Source organism: Macaca fascicularis, chromosome 9 (assembly GCF_037993035.2).
Source record: "Macaca fascicularis isolate 582-1 chromosome 9, T2T-MFA8v1.1".
In the NCBI taxonomy this organism is placed as follows: domain Eukaryota; kingdom Metazoa; phylum Chordata; class Mammalia; order Primates; family Cercopithecidae; genus Macaca; species Macaca fascicularis.
In genome coordinates, this window is record NC_088383.1 from 88,959,637 (window position 1) to 88,971,409 (window position 11,773).

Below are 11,773 nucleotides of genomic sequence, written 5' to 3' on the forward strand. Positions count from 1 at the left end.
ACCTCCTCCCTTTTCCTTGAACATTTGCTTTAGAACACTTGTAAGGCCTTTCCCTGTCCCTTTGAAATGTATGTAAATCTTTTTACAAGCTGAATAAGCTTCTTATCAGCTTTTATACCTTTCTCAAGGACCTGGGAACCATCCCTTTGAAATGTATACATCAAGAGAGATAGCATCCCTATCTTCCAGTTTCTGTGAGAAGGTAGGAGCCTAACTTAGGCAAGTTAGTCCAAGTTTCAAAACTGCCTCATCATAAAGCATGTGATGTTTAATTTTTCATTGGACAAAGCCAATTAGCAAACAAAGGTTGTCTCCCCAATCTCCAGACAAATTAGGATGAGCCATGAGTGACATATTGGGCTGCCATGTCCTTTTTCTTGAAGACTAGTTATTGTTTATGTTGAGAACCTTCCTGTAATGGTTATATCTGCTTTACAATATAAAAGGATAAGCTTTCTTTCAGCCTTTGCTGTTTGCTAGAGGATTGCCTAGGATGCACATCACATTCTTGTTGAATGTTTTTTCTTTTTCTTTCTTCCTATCTTTCTATTTTTTTTTTTTTTCTTTTTTGAGACAGAGTTTTGCTCTTGTTGCCCTGGCTGGAGTGCAGTGGCACAATCTCGGCTCACTGCAACCTAGGCCTCTTGAGTTCACGCCATTTTCCTGCCCCAGCCTCCTGAGTAGCTGGGATTACAGGTGCATGCCACCACACCTGGCTAATTTCTGTATTTTTAGTAGAGATGGGGTTTCATCATATTGATCAGACTGATCTCAACTGAACTCCTGACCTCAGGTGATCCGCCCACCTTGGCCTCCCAAAATGCTGGGATTACAGGCGTGAGCCACCGCGCCTGACCGAATGTTTTTTCAATAATAGTTTGTTTTCTCTTCTACCCTTATGAAGAGGTTTTCTGGACTGGGAGGTGATTTTGTTTTTAATTACATTTCCCTAATGCTTTTTTGGGTAAAAGCTTTTAAAGTGTATACTAATAATAGGTAATATTTATTTAGCAGTTAGCAATGTTTGGTTCTAGATTTTTTCTGTGGGCAATGTTTATAAGGTCATCAGTCAATAAGTTCTTAAACCAGGATTTGAATCAAAGCAGAATGAATCTCTGGCACACATGTTTCACAAGAAACTCTACTACAGAAAGCATGGGTGAGTTCTAGTTCACCATTTATTGTTGAACTCATCAAAGTTAATATAAAATAAAAATAAAATAAGAAGTTTTAATGACAGTTCAATCCTAAATTAAAAAGCCTAAAGAAACATTAAATCCGCTGCATTTTAGTAGATTTACATAATAATAATATTTATAATCAGCAGAATTCTCATCAAGGTGGTATATACTGTGTTAGGTTATTTATGCATAATGTAGTGGCTGGAATTTCCACTTGTCTTAATAAGTTTGAAAGACACTCTTTTTCCATGTGAATTATTTTAATTTGTTGGCAGGCAAGTTGTGGCTGCAGGTAACTTCTAATTATCTCACAGTTCATATATATATACCTATCTCAACCCTTATATTCGTAAGGAAATTATGAAAGCATTGAGAAAATCCCCGTTACCTTCATTTGAATGTAAATTTTACTAATCTAATTCTCTGCTGGGCTCCTAAAATCTTTTAGATTTTATTTTCCTTTTTAGTATGCCTGTAATGCCTATAATTTTTTAGAAAAGTTTTTCTTATCTCCAATTCTAAACATACATCTACCTCTACAAATATTTTCTAAAATATTATTCTGTGCCTTTTCATTTCCAGGAATAATAACTCTAGCACAATATATGATTATTTAGAGTCAGTTCTCCTTATTTGAGTTAATCATCTACAAAGTCCCCACAAATACCAAATTAGCAAATATTTATTAAACAAATATTTTATATATATATATATATTTAATTCATTAACATTAACTCATGGCCAATAGCACTATACCTCATGCCTAAATGAAGCTGTTCTAATACATGCATTTTCGCCGTAAGGAACATCACAGCCTTCTTGCTCTTAGGGACACTAGACAACCCTTCAGCACTATGCTTGGGGGCCATTTTAAATAAGAAAATCACCAGGAAAAGGCACAAAAATATAAAACATGTAGCAATAAATGGACTATGAAAAGGACACTTGTTTACAGAATGGGAGTTGTAAAAAGAAGGCAGAGCGTCACCTTGCTCAACCTCGTCTGGGAACATGTGCTTTGGATGACTCATATTTTTATCCGCTGTGAGCCTATTGTGAAAGCATTGTGAGTACTGACTTTGGTCAACAAGTACATGTTAGTAAGTAGATGAATTAGCAAATACAGCATCTGTGAATAACGAGGACAGACTGTATTTGTTTATCGATTTGTAGTTTGCTTACTCTACTGCACTGTAAATTCCACCAGGGCAAAGAATATGAATGTTTTCCACTGAAACATTATTAGAACTGATGCTGAATAAAATACTAAATACGCAGCTATGTTTGGCCTTGATGGTTAGCCAAATTCTGAACTTTGACTTCAGCTTTGGCCTCAGACGTAGGAAGACTGAATTACTGAATGACTATTTCAACAATGGTTCTGAAACTTTTAGTCTCATCATGATAAATGATGATGAAGTCAGGTTGTTTAGCATCAAACTTAATCAGCATAGCCTTTTCAGTAATGTGAGCAATGTATGTCTTTGAGATTTATTGTTAATCTGATTATTCACTTTAAACATAGGCAAGTATCCAATATACATTGGAGCAAAAATCTCCTTATGTCCTTTACATATTGAAATTCTATCTTTGTTAAAGGAAACTGTGTAGTTATTATTGCAATAGTATAATCCTGCAATAATTAATGATACATATAAAAGTTGTGCACTTTATATTCAGAGTATTTATTAACTTTCAGTTACATAGATCTTCAGTATGAATATCAAAGGAAAGTCATACTGAATAACTTTATGAAAAATATTCTAAATAACTTTATGAAAACTATCCTTCCAAAATAACAGTTTTATATATTTAAATAATATAGACAGAAAAATAAGTGATCAATTTGTGTAGTTGCATACTATAGTAGTATTTTAATAATAAGCACATGAACTTTAAGAACTGCACTTACTTTTTAATTCCTTGGTTCAATTTAAGCCGTGTGTCATGAGTCTTGGGCATGAGTATAGAGAAGTAATCACTTCATTAAGGATGTTATATGTTCTTCTAAGGGCCTTGGATTTTATTCTGAAGGGAATAATGAGTCTTTGAAGCATTTAAAGAAAGGGATGTTGTGAACAGATCCAAATTTTACATTGGTCACTTTGCTTTATGTAAAGGACAAATTTAATTTGACTGAGAAAAGATTCTGGGGTACCAATTATTAAATTATGCAATTACCAGGTAAAACATGATGGAAATGGTTATTCTGGGGAAATGTTTAGGACATAAAATTAACATGTCTTAGTCTTTTATTTCATTTAAGATAAAGGAATAAATCAAAGATAATTTCATATTCTGACTTGTGTAACAAAGTGTATGATAATTTTATTCATTGAGATTAGATTAAAATTAGAAAAACCTAGTTTATAGCAATTTGAAGTTTTTTCAGTTTTGGACTTGTTAATTATGAAGTATTAGTGGAAAGCCAATGCATATGTTTAGGAGTGTTATTTATGAATGTAGACCTTAAAAAGTGTTCAGAATACAGACAAATATAGATTGGAGAGTTGGCAACCTATAATTATTTAAATAATTAAAGTGAATTAAACAAATAATAACAACAAACAGACAACAGTTGTGTAAGGTCATCCTGCCATCTAAGACATAAGCAGAAAGCATGTATAAAAGTGATTGAATTGAAATATCCTTCAGAGAAACATAAGAATGATGAGCATATGGTGTCATGAATGTTGTTAGAGAGAGCAGAGAGTCTGAAGCATCAGAAAGAGCCAGAAAGTAACCATAGATGTTTTCATTGGATTGAGCAGTGAGACAGGAATTGGAAATTTTGGACAGAATTGTTTCCAATAATGGTTAGGGGTAGGGATAAAGACAAAACTTCAGTGAAGTAAGGAGTGGGAAATCCAAAAGGGATATCCCAAATAGACCATTCTTATTCAATATGTTTGCCTAAGAAAAATGGAAAGAGTTCCTAATCTTTGAATTTTTCTCTAATGTTTCTAGTATTGTCTTTTCCTTTTTATTTCTTCTGTCACCAGTCTATTCTGGTTTCCCATTACCTCTAGCCTCAGGTACTCTAGTAAACTGTTAATTGGTTTCTCAAATTCTAGTTCTCACCTTAGCACTGAACCCATTGTTTTAGATTAATGTTTCTAAAATGTTGCCTTCATCATGTGATCTACTTGAAAATATTTGGCATTTCCTCATTTTCCACAGAATTCAGGTCAGTCATTTTAGTATCCCATTGAGGGTCTTAAAAAATTTGATCCTAGACTACTTTTCCAGAATTATCTTCAATAGTGTTCTACATGTAACTTTTGGGCCAACAAAATTCATTTCTTTGCTCTATGTTCTGCAGACACATTCAGCCTTTATCTTTCTGCCTTTGCTTATACTAACTCAATTTTATGTCTCAAAATTTTACACAGTCTCCAAATATTAATTATTTCATACAGTCTTTCCTGATTTCCACTTTTGGGTTCATTTGGAAACTGATTTATAGCTTTTGTAGAACCGTTACCATTTAATCTCTTATAGTGAGTTGTTGGCTCCTTGGAGACAGAGAGCTATGTCTGTATACACACACATGCACACACATACATATATGTAGATCTGTATCTGAGCCATATTAGAGTCTTCTCTGTGTTCCCTACAGGGCCTAAATAGTGTTCCTTGGAGTGAAAATTACTCTGGGAGTGAATAAACAAGAGCAACGCAAGTGGTAAGAAGGGGAAGGGTGGTCTTTATCTTTCTAACTCGACAAAAATCACTGTGGATTAAAGCTGTTGTGAAGACAATATCCTAATCACTCAAGACGTCTGTATGAAGGTTATGTTTTCTGAAATTTTCTTATATTGTTACATTGGATGATGACACTGTTACCCATATTTGTGTAAACACTTATGTTGGCCTGGAAGAAAAACAGAAGTTCACCCATTATTATTGCCTCTCCCTTTGAAGTGGCATAACCATCCCTGTCTGTACTGCCATGGCAAAAGTAACATGCAACCCCCACTTCTGGGCTCTTCTTGGCCCTTTGCACCCACTAGGTATACCCATGTTTTGGTGGTAACTTGTCCGCCTTTCTTCTGGTAACAGCAACACATATTTTTCTATGGAAACCCACTCTTTCCCACTCTTATTCTATATGGCTCTGGCATAGCTAATGACAACCCACTCACCCCGACTCTAAAATAGCATATGATTCAGACTTTGCTAACGAAAGCATCACAGCTTGTCAGCAAATGCATGACTCAGACAATCTCAGAACTTTAGTTGAAAAAATGAACACCTGAAAAGCTAAATTTTCTCAAGTTACAGAATATGTGTTTGAAGTTATTTTGTTCTTATCTCATTGTGGGGAGATTTGTCTTAGAAAAAAGGTGTTAGAGAGGAAATCAGAGCAGACTTGAAGACAGATGCCTAATGACATCTGAGCACCTGGATTGTGCTTTAACTGAATCTATATGTGAGACAACAGTTTATCTTTTGTGTTAGTTTCTTTTTTGTTAGATTCTTGCATCCCTGGGAATCCTAAATAATAATCATGGCAATATTACATTTATGACTAAAAGATACGAACTTAAGAAAAATTTGGTTTTGGCAGTTGGTGAAAAAGTGAATTTAAGAGAAGTGACAAAAAGAACTACTTGGGGTTACGTCTATGAAGTAGCTTAATAATTTTCTTTAAAATGTACAATAGTAGTTACTTTAAAAGAGAGAGGAATACCAGGGAGACTAGAATAATACAGAAAACCACAGGGCTCTCTGTAATTCTGTATATCCATGCAAGGGCCTGCATTGTTTATCACAGTATTTACAGTTCCTATCAAACAGGGTAAATGTTTGATGAATGAATACCCTAATCCAAGAGGCCTAGGCATGCTCCCAACTACCTAGAAAATTCAAAGGGAAGAAGAAAAATTGTTATAGAGAAACAGAGCTCAAGAAATATTAACATCATATTTTCCTGAGAGAGAGAGAGAGTAAGCACAAATGTATCCTACTGCACCATGTGTGGTATAAGCTCAGGGAGTTACATAAAGGAAAGGAATCTGGTGTTTCAAGGTGTTAGTTTGTCCTGTGCAATGTCTTTAAAGTAAACTGTAGAGTAATTTTGTGATTTAAGAAGAAACTATTAGGATCTTAGGATGGTGGTAAAAGATAGATAAACAGGTACTTATTAAGGGAAATAGTGAGTTTAATTTGGCCAATTATTTACTTCATTGCATTCATTGGAGAATGCAATCTAATTAAGAATATGCCTAGGAAAATAATAAGATAACAGTCTATACTGGATTCAATAAAAATCTGGACTTAGATGAGGAGAGACTTTACTCAAACACTACTGCAAGTAGGGAGAGCTCTCTGATCCCAGAAATCTGCAAGCGCCTCAAAATCAAACACAAAGGCTTATTTAAAAAAAATAGGGAAGAGTAAGCAGGAATAACAGAAATTGTAAGGTGACACCTGGCAAGTGAGAAAACACGAGTACACAGCATGATGGGTCCAGACTGATAGTAAAGGTGTCCTCTCTGTGGTCAGCAGTTCTCCAGATGGGCTGTTTATGGGACATAGCATTCAAGAATCAAAAGAGAATCAGCAAATTAATAAGAGGAAATTGATGTTCCAGGAAACTCTCTGAATATATTGCTCTGCCAGTGCAAAGAGCACTCTGAATTTGTGTGACTTGATCCCACGCTGTGATTGAATAATAGTATCCTAACAATAATAATATAAAATAATAATCGGAACCAACAAATATTGAAAACTATATATCAGGCACATTATAAGTCCTTTACATGTGTATTTTATTTAATCTTACAGTCATCCAAAGAGGTATTCTTTTTTTCTCAATTTTACAAAACAGGGAACTGAGAAATAGGTTAAATATTGGACAAATGCCATACTTTACCCATAATTAGTATTAGATGTCAAGAAAAGGAGAACAGATATAGACAGATATTTTTGAGAGATATTTTGCTGAGGGTATGGTAAAGTCTGAAAAAATGTTTCTAATCCACTGAAGAAAATCTGATGACCAAATATTTCATATCCCCAGGTTCAGTATCTAGTTCAGGTTAATTGCTGGGCATTATTAAGAAAAAAAATGTCAAAATTGGAAATAATGGCTAATATCGTTTGGCTCCGTTTCCCCACCCAAATCTCACGTTGAATTATAATCCTGAACGTTGGAGAAGTGATTGGATCATGAGGACAGACATCCCCCTTGCTGTTCTTGTGATATTGACTGAGTTCTCTCGAGATCTGGTTTTTAAAAGTGTGCGGCACTTCCCCCTTTATTCTTTCTCACCCCTGCTGGCCATATGAAGACATGCTTCCTTCTCCTTTGCCTTTCGCCATGATTGTAAATTTTCCAAGGCCTCCCCAGCTGTGCCTCCTGTATGGCCTGTGGAACTGTGAGTCAATTAAACATCTTTTCTTCATAAATTACCCAGTCTCAGGTAGTTCTTTATAGCAGTGTGAGAATAAACTAATACAAGGGCAAAAATGACTTCAGATTTTAAAAATGTACTAAAATATGTAAAATATCCATACAGGAATTATTAGATTCTAGAGGTGTGTGTGTGTACCTTTGTTTGACTTATTTCCTATTGATAAAAAGGCTCTGTGAAGCTATATGTTAACTTGTAGATTTTTGTGCAGTTCAGATAAAACTGATTTCTGTGCAGTAAAAAGATAACCCAGGAGATTACAGTTTTATTGTCCTAAATGATATTACAAGTTTTGTAACAACTTTGTAATAATATTTTAACATTAACTTTTTCATTGAGAATAAATATTCATTGTCTCAAATTCTTCTTTGTACCCGGATACTATACTATCCTACTTGTTCTCTCATTAGTAAGTTTTATAAATCTTTGACATCTGCTAAGTTTTTATTTGTATGAGAGTCGTGTTTAACCTTTTTGAAAATTATTCTTATAGCACTTATTTTGACTTCCCTTTTAAACATGCCACTTTCTTTAGGGCATGCGTTTTTTGTTTTGTTTTGTTTTGTTTGTTTGTTTGTTGAGACAGAGTTTTTCTCTGTCACCCAAGCTGGAATGTAGTGGCACGATCTCACCTCAGTGCAACCTCCGCTTCCCGGGTTCAAGGGATTCTTCTGCCTCAGCCTCCCAAGTAGCTGGGACTACAGGCACGCACAACCACACCTGGCTGATGTTTGTATTTTTAGTAGAGATAGGGTTTCACTATCTTGGCTAGACTGGTTTCGAGCTCCTGACCTCAAGTGATCCACCTGTTTTGGCCTCCAAAAGTGCTGGGATTACAGGCATGAGCCACCACACCTGGCCAGGGTATCCTTTTTTTTTTTTAGATGAATTAATATCTATGACTGAGATACAGCTGAACTGATAGGCTAGGAGACATCATTTAACTTTGCTCAGGATATTTACTTAATTAGTTTAATTCATAGGACTTTCTCTCCCTCAAGTTACCTTAAAACCTCTATCCTTTCTAAAATTGAGATATGAATATGAAACATTTATAAATGAATTTGAGCAAGCTATTTAGAAACTGTAGGATAGCAGTCTTGAACTGGGGCCCAGGAAGCTGCATTTTAATAAGCACCAGGTGTCTTACACTTACTGTGGCAACTCAGAAGTCCTGCTTGTCTGTTGACCTGATCTGAAGTGTTGCTGTTTCTTATTTAATGATATCCAGAGTAGTTCTCTTGTCAGTGCAGCTGAAGTAATAACTGTTTCATTGGATCAATGGGTCTCCTTGTGAGTAGCCGCATGCTTAGAGAGATATTTAAACCACATCATTGAATATGAGAAAATTGCCGTCTATCTGGTAATCTTGGGTTTGCTTTGGATCTTCACTGGACAAAGGGTATGAATAGAGATGTGGTTTTTGTAGCAGATTGACTGTTAATGTCTGAATGTTCAATCCATGTGGGAGGCTACAGTATCAACACACAGATAAAACGCAGGTTTAGTCTCAGCCGATTGTGTCAGATTATAAGGACCAGGATCAGGCAATAATTTCATGCAGTGCTGCAACCAGCAAGATGCTCTTGCCTCTCATCCCAGGGAATGACTGCTCACATCTCTCCTAGATTTAAGCAGTTCTTTAGGTGTGAATGACTAGGGGCTAAAAAGTTCCTGTTTCTTTACAGAGTAAGGCAGAATTTTCTGTGTAAACAGAATTGCCCTGAAAGTCTGGTTCCTCTGGAAGGTCCTCACGGTTCAAGTCAGACACTTCTGATATTCTTCGAACATTACTAGTTGTTACTGTTGCTCCATAGCATTATTTTGAAAAAGTTAATTCTTAACAGGAATTTATGACCTTATTTTCCATAAGTGAAAACAAAATACCATGTCAGTCATTATTTAATACAATTTCCCAGTTTTTCTTATGTGGTTCTTTTTATAATTTTTTTAAAAAAAAGCCTTATCTCTGAAAATACGGCCCTAATATTTATGGAAAACATGATATGGAAATTGTTACTAGCTTGGACATAAAGCAGTGGAATAAAAACTATTCATTTAAAAGATAATCATTTCTTTTCTTTACTTTCTTTCTTTTTTTTTTTTTTTTGAGATGGAGTCTCGCTCTGTCACCCAGGCTGGAGTGGAGTAAAAGCGGCACAATCTTGGCTCACTTTAACCTCTGCCTCCCAGGTTCAAGCTATTCTCCCCGCCTCAGAGTCCTGAGTAGCTGGGATTACAGGCACCCGCCACCAAGCCAGGCTAATTTTTGTATTTTTAGTAGAGATGGGGTTTCACAATATTGATCAGGCTGGTCTCAAACTCCTGGACGCAAGTGATCCACCCACCTCGGTCTCCCAAAGTTCTGGGATTACAGGTGTGAGCCGCTGTCCCTGGCCATCATTCATTTTGTACAAGTGTAGAAAAGATATAACAGAAGACTGAGAGCTATAAAACCTAGACATTGAGTTGAATAAGTGCTAAATTTTCTTTGAAGGCAATTTTTATTAATTTATGGTTCCATGATTTTAAAATTTTTTCTTTATGTACCCAGTATTTTGTTAGCAGACTGTATTTTTCACTTTTATGTATACCTTACCAAATGAGGTCCAGATAAAATGTGTGTCTTTCCATTTTATCTTTATAATATCCGTACTGACTAAATAGTCCAATCAGGAAAAACAACAGACCTTCACTTTTAGAGCTACTGTTTTTTCCCCATTTAATTAATGTTTGTCTTGCAGAACAAATCCAAAATTTCCCTTTCTTTCTTTTTTTTTTTTTTTTGCTTTCTTTATTGAGTCATTACACTCTTGAATTGACTTATTTTGTCTCTGCATATATTATACCCTGACTGTTTTTTAGTAATAGTCAAATCGTTGAAAACTGAAAAAAAAAAAAAGAAGGATAATTTATGCCAATCACTGGTACCTCAGTACAGCTCACCCCTTACTATTCTGCCTTTGCATCAAATAGACAAATTATTCACTTGGCTGGTTCTGCTAGTATCCATGAAACCTGTGAATTTGCTTCAGAATTTTGGCTTATGCTAGGCATGAGATCATTACACAATTTAACTGCTTGTTATGTCCTCTTGTTTGTGGCAACCTGAGTGCACAAATGGTCTATTTGTTGAGGCTAAAAATAGAAATACCAGCAGGGAAGACAAATACGAGGACCTGAGAAGGATCTCTGGGGATTTCTGACTAATATTCCATCTCTACCATGAAAGTATTCTGGAAGGGAATACCTAGTCTTTCTCTATGATTTTACGTCAAAAGGCCAGGAATGAATCCTAACTATGAACCCATCAACAGGTATTTAATAAGCGCTGAATATTACTTATTTCATTCATTCAGCAACTGCTTATATACTAGGGCCTAAATGTGGCTGGATGGTTAAATGCATAAGCTTTGGTGTCAAATTGCATGGGTTGAAATCCTGTTTCTGCCACTTAGCATCTGTATAACTTGGGTGATTCACTTAAATTGTCTTGGTTCTTTAGAAAGTTTCATGTGTCGCAGAAACAAACTACATTTATAGTATCTAACACGTGAAAGCACTCAACAAATGTGTGCTATTGTATTATGTGCAAAAGATCATGCCAGAAATGTGAGGGATCCAAAGTTCCTCCAGAAACTCTCCTATCTCTAGTAGTTTAGAATTTAAAAAGGAAACAAACAAGAATAATACCTGTCATCTCAGCACTGCTGGTAGCTTTACATTTTAGTTCTTGTCCACCTTAAAGTTAGATCTGCTTTTTGTGGCATTCATCTTGCTTCTTACCACAAAACAATTCCAAAGATATTGACAATTAATGTAAATTTTTTAAAGTTTCCTTGAGGAGATGGAGAAGACGTTCACGTGGCACATGAGAAAGCCTCTAGTAAGCCATTTGTCTTCTTTCTGAAGTTTTTCTCTTTAGCTATATAAGTGCCAGGTCTTCACTTTTAATATTTTTCTCTTCTACCGTGTCTGTAAATTTCCTTTCTAATCTAGGAGAATCTGCTTTTGTCCCCAGTCTGCACCCTCCACTGGGCAAAATAAAATTCCAAAAAATTAGCAAATATTATCTCTTGATCCAGTTTAGGTAAGCAAGATAAAAAGTGCTCTAACAAGAAAAGAAATAACTGTGGTGTGACTCCATAGATAAAAAAGTGTATTTCTTACTGG

The 11,773-nt window shown here is 35.4% G+C and overlaps 1 long non-coding RNA gene across 1 annotated transcript in view; it reads left to right on the forward strand.

Moving 5' to 3' along the window:
• LOC123566829 (uncharacterized) overlaps positions 1 to 7,598 on the forward strand; it is a 285,988-nt gene extending 278,390 nt beyond the window's left edge. Inside the window, exon 4 of the long non-coding RNA XR_006689476.3 lies at positions 4,801 to 7,598. This is a non-coding gene — a long non-coding RNA (uncharacterized lncRNA). The remainder of the gene's footprint in view (positions 1 to 4,800) is intronic.
• The last annotated feature ends 4,175 nt before the right edge of the window (positions 7,599 to 11,773 follow it).